This window comes from Bison bison, unplaced genomic scaffold (assembly GCF_000754665.1).
Source record: "Bison bison bison isolate TAMUID 2011002044 unplaced genomic scaffold, Bison_UMD1.0 scf7180017864489, whole genome shotgun sequence".
NCBI classification, from domain to species: domain Eukaryota; kingdom Metazoa; phylum Chordata; class Mammalia; order Artiodactyla; family Bovidae; genus Bison; species Bison bison.
The window spans coordinates 6,208,527-6,216,680 of NW_011495048.1; the positions used below are offsets into that span (position 1 = coordinate 6,208,527).

The following is an 8,154-nucleotide window of genomic DNA, read 5'->3' on the forward strand; positions in this document are numbered from 1 at the left end:
TTGGAAAAGACTCTGATGCTGGGAGGGATTTGGGGGCAGGAGAAAAAGGGGACGACAGAGGATGAGATGCCTGGATGGCATCACCGACCAGATGGACATGGGTTTGGATGAACTCTGGGAGTTGGTGATGGACAGGGAGGCCTGGAGTGCTGTGATTCATGGGGTTGTAAAGAGTCAGGCATGACTGAGCGACTGAACTGAACTGAAAGCTACAACGGAATGCCAAGACCACATTTAACATCACCAAAGAACATTAAAATCCTTGGGTTTAATCCCATCTAAATGCACATTAACCTTTTTGTAATTAATTATTTGAACTTTTAATTATGTAGAATGGGCAACAAGAAAATCTGCTTGGTTGCCAAAAAGCTTCAATGTTTTGTGTGTGTATTCACATATGAAAGAAAGAGAAAAAGCAAAAGAGAACAAGAGTATGAAGGCTTTGAAAAAAAAAAAAAAAAAAAACACAACATTATTTCACCAGAGTGAACATAAATGCTTCCAGAGGAATCAAAATAATGAGTTTCAAGAATCGTTAGCCTCTATTTTTAGGAGAAACTCAAAAAACACATTTTGTGAGGGTCATTTCCTAAGAATTTTGTTATTACTGAAATAGGTAAGAAGTAGGCATCTTGCATTTACCTTACCAGTAAGGAAAATGTGCTGTTTTCAGAGCCTTGGGACTGATACATGGTCATATATTCTGTAAAATCAATGCATGGTATATGTAATCAGCAGTTTAAGAATCTCACTGCTGCTGCGGCTGCTAAGTCACTTCAGTCGTGTCCGACTCTGTGCAACCCCATAGACAGCAGCCCACCAGGCTCCCCCGTCCCTGGGATTCTCCAGGCAGGAACACTGGAATAGGGTGCTATTTCCTTCTCCAAGAATCTCACAGTTGTATCTATTTCTAAATGCTTTCAGATATCAAAAACAAAACATAAAACAAAAACTTTTAAAAATTCCTACTGCTTATTTTATATATTGGTCTTGTTATTTTGTTTCTAAACAGAATACATAAAATTAGAACTACACATTTTGCTTTTTATCTGTTTTAAACATTTAAAAAAATTGACACTTAATTCTCTGAAGTGTCTCTTCATTTTACAGTGCTCTTAAATAATGATTCCCACTTAAAGTCTACATAAACCCCTGGTTATGTGTGTCAGTGAAGATGCTGTCCACGAGACTGAATATTAACATATATGCTTCCTTCTGCTTAATCCATATCACAATAAAAATAGATTTTAGTGACTAACATTTTTGCCATAGTGATTATAATTCTAGTGTAATAGACAGTTCAGCATAAAGGTCTCTTTGCTTCAGAGCTCACTGCATAAGAGAGCCTAAACTCTTGAAAATAAAACAGATGCCTTGAAAATTATCAGGCTTGTATTTAATTTATGCAGTTTTCCCATTAATAGCATTATCTATTTAACACATCCATTACACATCCTCAGTGTTAATTTAGACAGAAAAAAATGTAACAACTTCAAAAGGAAATCTTCCATTAAATTAAGGATATTGACTTTAATGGATGTCCCAAATAGACATGGAAATTAACAGGATGAAAAAACAAGTTGATTAAAAGTGGTCCCATTATAATTTGTTATGCCACATAGAATGAAAATATTAAGATTGAATTCACTAAAAAGATACTGCCATTGAAAGCTCTTTGTACTCTAAATACATGATTTTAAAAGCTGTCAAATCATAGACTTTTATGTAAAAATATGACTTTCTGAATAAATCTGTATCTTGCAAAAAAAATTCTGGTATTTAGAAGACTTACTTTATTTTGATGGTCAAGGAGTAGAAGTAGTGATCAACAGGCTTGTTTAATGACCTCATTTCAAAGAAATTCTGGACCTTCTCAGGGCAGGCAGTGTGAATTTTTTTTTTCTTTGCCCCTTTCTCCTCTTTCTGCATTCCATAATTCACAAATAGCTATTATTATGTTCATCAGATTTCTTGAATTCCCTTTGAATGATTCATTCTTTCTTTTGGACCTTAAAATCTTTCTGTTTTTTGATCCTATTAAAGTGCCAGTATGCCTGAGTCATCAAGGAGCAACCTCAATAACAGTCCCAGGTGGCACGGGTTTTCCAACTGATGGGCAAGGGATGGGGTAAAAGTGAAAGCTGCTCAGTCGTGTCCAACTCTGTGACCTATGGACTATACAGGTGATGAAATTCTCTTGGCCAGAATACTGGAGTGGGTAGCCGTTCCCTTCTCCAGGGGATCTTCCCAGCTCAGGTTTCAAACCTAGGTTTCTGAAAGTGCAGGTGGATTCTTTACCAGTTGAGCCACCAGGGGAAAAAAGGGATGGGGTAGGAAGAAGAAAAGCAAAGACCAGTGAAAACAGGCAAAGTATAGGACCTGGGGTGAAGAAACAGGGCTAAATAGGGTAAAAGGAAAGGTGAGTGGGAACAAACAATTCCTTCTTTACTATAATATGTCTAGTTCAGCAATTTAACTGATAACCTTTTTAAACTACAGATTCATCCATTCAAATTGTTTTATTATATACTTAAAATTGCACTGGCCTTGGGAAGGCACTGCAACTATAAAGATAAATATAACAGAGCCCCAGTTCAGTCTAATGTATAATGGACTATAAATGTAAATTATTATGTTTTAATTAAATTTAAATTACTCATTTATAGTATACTTACTGATGGTTTGCCACACACAGGGCACTGGGTATAAAGTTGTCAAGCAACTTACCATCTTTAAGTAGCTATCTAGTTGAGGAAGACAGAAAATTAATTGTAAAACTCCACAAAATCTATATGATATGTCATGTGTTGATAAATGTATGGAGACAATAAGAGCATAATGGAGGGTATGATAATCATGCTTATTGAAAAGAGGGGAGGGATGATTGGGGTAGTTTTCAAAGGAGAACTGTAACATAAGCCCTCGTGAAGGAGGACTAAGACTTAACCAGACAGAGAAATCTAGAGAAGTCACTGGACATTTTGGGTAAATGAGCACAGCAAGTATAATGGCTGGGAGGTGTTAAGCAACAGGATATAGGCAAATAAATTTAAAAGATATCTTAAGTTTGAATCATCTGTGCTTGTGGAATATGTATGCAGAGGGCTTGGTGGTGGAGGCATGTTTTAGTGGGAGATAACAATGAACAAGTAATCTGTTACTGGGTTACAGAACAAACAGGAGATGGCAAGAGTGAACATCGACATTTTAGGAATCAGAAAACTAAAATGGACTGGAATTGGTGAATTTAACTCAGATGACCATTATATATACTACTGTGGGCAAGAATCCCTTAGAAGAAATGGGGTAACCATCATAGTCAACAAAAGAGTCTGATATGCGTACTTGGCTGAAATCTCAAAAACAAGAGAATGATCTCTGTTCCTTTCCAAGGCAAACCATTCAATATCACAGTAATCCAAGTCTATGCCCCAACCAGTAATGCTGAAGAAGCTGAAATTGAAATGTTCTATGAAGGCCTACAAGACCTTCTAGAACTAACATTCAAAAAATATGTCCTTTTCATTATAGGGGACTGAAATGCAAAAGTAGGAAGTTAAGAAATACCTGGAATAACAGGAAAATTTGGCCTTGGAGTACAGATGAAGCAGGGCAAAGGCTAATAGAGTTTTACCAAGAGAATGCTTTGGTCATAGAAAACACCCTCTTCCAACACACAAGAGGAGATTCTACACATGAACATTGCCAGATAGTCAATACTGAATTCATATTGATTATATTTTTTGCAGCCAAATATGGAGAAGCTCTATAAAGTTAGCAAAAACAAGACTGGGAGTTGACTGTGGCCCAGATCATGAACCCCTTTTTGCCAAGTTGAGAATTAAATTGAAGAAAGTTTATGGAAAACCACTAGACCATTCTGGTGTGACCTAAAACAAATCACTTACATCAGAAGTGACAAATAGATTCAAGGGATTAGATATGATAGAATGCCTGAAGAACTATGGATGGAGGTTCTTGACATTGTACAGGAGGCAGTGATCAAGATCATCCCCAAGAAAAAGAAATGCAAAATGGCAAAATGATTGTCTGAGGAGGCCTTACAAATAGCTGAAAAAAGAAGAGAAGAGAAAGGAAAAGAAGAAAAGGAAATAGAAACCCATTTGAAAGCAGAGTTCCAAAAAACAGCAAGGAGAAATAAGAAAGCCTTCCTCAGTGATCAATACAAAGAAATAGAGAGAAAAACTAGAATGGGAAAGACTAGACATCTTTTCGAGAAAATTAGAGATACCAAGGGAACATTTCATGAAAAGATAGGCACAATAAAAGACAGAAAAGGTATGGACCTAACAGAAGCAGAAGATATTAAGAAGAGGTAGCCACAATACACAGAAAAACTATACAAAAAAAGATCTTCACGACCCAGATAATCACAATGGTGGTATCATTCACCTACAGCCAGACATCCTAGAATGTGAAGTCAAGTGGAAGCAATACTACGAACAAAGCTCATTGAAGTGACGGAATTCCAGTTGAGCTATTTCAAATCCCCAGATGATGCTGTGTAGGTGCTGCCTTCAATATGCCAGCAAATTTGGAAAACTGAGCCATGGCCACAGGACTGGGAAAGATCAGTTTTCATTCCAATCCCAAAGAAAGGCAATGCCAAAGAATGCTCAAACTATTGCACAATTGCACTCATCTCACATGTTAGCAAAGTAATGCTCAAAATTATCCAAGGCAAGCTTCAACAGTACGTGAACTGTGAACTTCCAGATGCTCAAGCTGGATTTATAAAAGGCAGAGGAACCAGAGATCAAATTGCCAACATCCGCTGGATCACCAAAAAAGCAAAAGAGTTCCAGAAAAACATCTACTTCTGTATTGTTGACTATGCCAAAGCCTTTGACTGTGTGGATCACAACAAACTGTGGAAACTTCTTAAAGAGATTGAATACTAGACCACCTGAACTGCCTCCTGAGAAATCTGTATGCAACTCTAGAAGCAACAGTTAGAACCAGAGCTAGAACAGACTGGTTCCAAATCAGGAAAGGAGTACATCAAGGCTATCTATTGTCACCCTGCTTATTTAACATATGCAGAGTACATCATGAGAAATGCTGGACTGAATGAAGCACAAGCTGGAATCAAGATTGCTGGCAGAAATATCAATAACCTCAAATATGCAGATCACCCTATACATATAGCAGAAAACAAAGAAAAACTAAACAGCCTCTTGATGAAAGTGAAAGTGGAGAGTGAAAAAGTTGGCTTAAAACTCAATATTCAGAAAACTAAGATCATTGCATCTGGTCCCATCACTTCATGGCAAATAGATGTGGAAACAATGGAAACAGTGACAGCCTGTTTTGGGGGGCTCCAAAATCTCTGCAGATGGTGACTGCAGCCATGAAATTAAAAGACGCATACTCCTTTGAAGAAAAGTTATGACCAACCTAGACAGCATATTAAAAAGCAGAGACATTACTTCACCGACAAAGTTCCGTCCTGTCAAAGCTGTGGTTTTTCCAGTAGTCATGTATGGATGTGAGAGTTGGACTATAAAGAAAGCTGAGCGCTGAAGACTTGATGCTTTTGAACCGTGGTATTGGATAAGACTCTTGAGAGTCCCTTGGACTGTAAGGAGTTCCAACCAGTCCATCCTAAAGGAGATCAGTCCTGAATATTCATTGGAAGGACTGATGCTGATGCTGAAACTCCAATGCTTTGGCTACCTGATGTGAACTGACTCATTGGAAAAGAACCTTATTCTGGGACAGCTGAAGGCAGGAGGAGAAGTGGACTACAGAGGATGAGATGTTTCGATGGCATCACTGATTCAATGGACATGAATTTGAGCAAGCTCAGAGAGTTGGTGATGGACAGGGAAGCCTGACATGCTGCAGTCCATCAGGTGACAAAGAGTTGGACATGACTGAGTGACTGAACTAACTTACTTAGATATCTGGCTGTTAATCAATTGTACGTGATAGTAAGCCGTGGAACAATGGACCGACAGTATAATATTATAGAATCTTTGGCTTGGGTAGTAAAGTGGCCTCACGAATGAATTAGAGGAGGGTCAGCAGTAGTCAGTAAAATCTTTTATTTCATAGTTCAGAGTCTAGGTACTTTATGAGACATGAGCTTACAAAGGAGAATGGGAATGATATCAGTAATGTAAATGGTCAAATAACAGTAAGGGAGAATAATATGGGTTTTGAAATGAGGATCCTTGATAGTCAGGCTCCTGAAAAAAAGCAGAAATAGATTTTAATCCCACAGAGTGTTTACTGTACATTTATTATTAATACTACACCAAGTAAGAATTATCTTTATCATAAAAAAAGAAAATATTTGGAGCACAGCAAAGCAAGAGCGACCTTATTTTCACACCAGTCATTCTGGATAGATTTGGTCGAAATAATATCCCTTTTGAACCTGAATAAAATGCAAAAGGATGCGATTTCACAACCTTTTTGGCAGATAGAGAGCAAGACCTAATATCTTTTTTTTTTAATTTTTTTCTTCCAATTAAGCCCTAACTTCTCAATTTTCTAGGTCATTTTTCTAAACTGTCCCTTTCTTTCTTAAAATCAGTGGCCCATATACATAACTAATCAAGAGAGAGGTTTTTACTTTTGTCCAAGCCTCTGCAGAATGATGCAGATGAACAAGTGCTATCTTATCAGTCAATCCAGACATTTGCCCCAGTTCAGATCTTAAATAATCTTTCTACTTTAGTGCATGTCTGTGGCCACATGACCTTAACTTCAGTATCTCTCAACAATCACAGGTAAGAGACACAACGAAACGAGCATTGCAGGGTCTTCCTTGATGCCCTATTGTTACTTAGTAACCAAGCAACAAAATTCAGAAATTAAGGAATTAGGGCTTTAGGAGTTGAGCTCAAGTTTTTCCAATACATCCTTGTTCTCAAAGACAAAACACTTAGCTATTCAGTCTCTTTTATTATTTGATTTTTTGTTAAACATTATACAAGATTTTATAAAAAAGAGATGAAAGACAAGCACAGACTAAATAAAATGTCTTGTGACTTGAAAGAAAAAGACATTAAGGGGAAAAAAAAGAGCTTAAACAAGGTCCTTGTTTACAATTGAGCTTTGTATAATCATGCTATGTATTCCAAGCACTGTTTTGTCTTATTAAGTGATTATCAGCATTGGTATTTGAATTTTGTCTATATTTGCAAATGATACTGACAGAACGTCCCGCAGACATTTTGATTCAGTAAGTTTCATATAATGACATATAATCTATTGTCTTATATCAGTGAACACTTATCATTAACAATACAGCATGCTACCTGGCTTTCTTTACCTTGCTGTTTCACCACCATTTCATCTCTATGTTTAACTTATTCACAGTAAGCTAGTAATATTTATTGGCACCATTTTATGCAGTACCATTCTTGGTAAATTATGAATGAATCTGACCAGGTCCAGGGCTTTCTGTTTTGCAAAGTCTGGATAGACATTTAATCAACTAATCACACGAATATATAATAACAGGCTGTAACAGTTGGTTTGAATGATAAATACAGGAAGAAAGCTGTGAGAGCTTATTACAAAAAAAGCTAATTTAGACATAGGGAGAGATGAAATGTCAGGAAAGATGCCCCAGAAGAAATAAAATTTGAGCTGAAATATGGGAAAAAGTAAAATGCAAGGGAACGAGAGGAGGGAAATAATTGCAAATGAAGAAATCAGCATGTGGAAAAGTTCAGCTTTAGAGTACATCAGAATTACCTGGAAGTCTTGTTAGACCATACATTCTGAGCTGCATCTTAGAGCTTATGATTCAATAAGTCTAGGGCAGGGTCCAAGAATTTACACAAAACACACTTCTGACAAGTTCTCTGGTGATACTGCTATTGCTGGTCCAGAGATCATACTCTGAGAAACACTGGAGTAGAAAAATTGAAGGAAGGTCATTATGGCTAGTCTGCTGTGAAGAAGGAACAAGGGATGGAAGAGACAGAAATGTACAGAGAAGGCAGATGAATGAAACTTTAATAAGATTTTTTTTTTCATAGCTTTAAAAACACTTGGGATTTCTTAGTAGATTTTAGGTAAGTAACTGATTTGATCACATCTGTCTTTTGAAAAGATCACTTACTTTATATCATTCAAAAGAAATTGGAAGGTAAGTTAGTAAAATGCATGGTGTTA

The 8,154-nt window shown here is 36.9% G+C and overlaps 1 pseudogene; it reads right to left on the reverse strand.

The window, feature by feature from the left end:
- Nucleotides 1–1,929, reverse strand: part of LOC105005363 — a 7,469-nt pseudogene extending 5,540 nt beyond the window's left edge.
- Between the last annotated feature and the right edge of the window lie 6,225 nt (nt 1,930–8,154).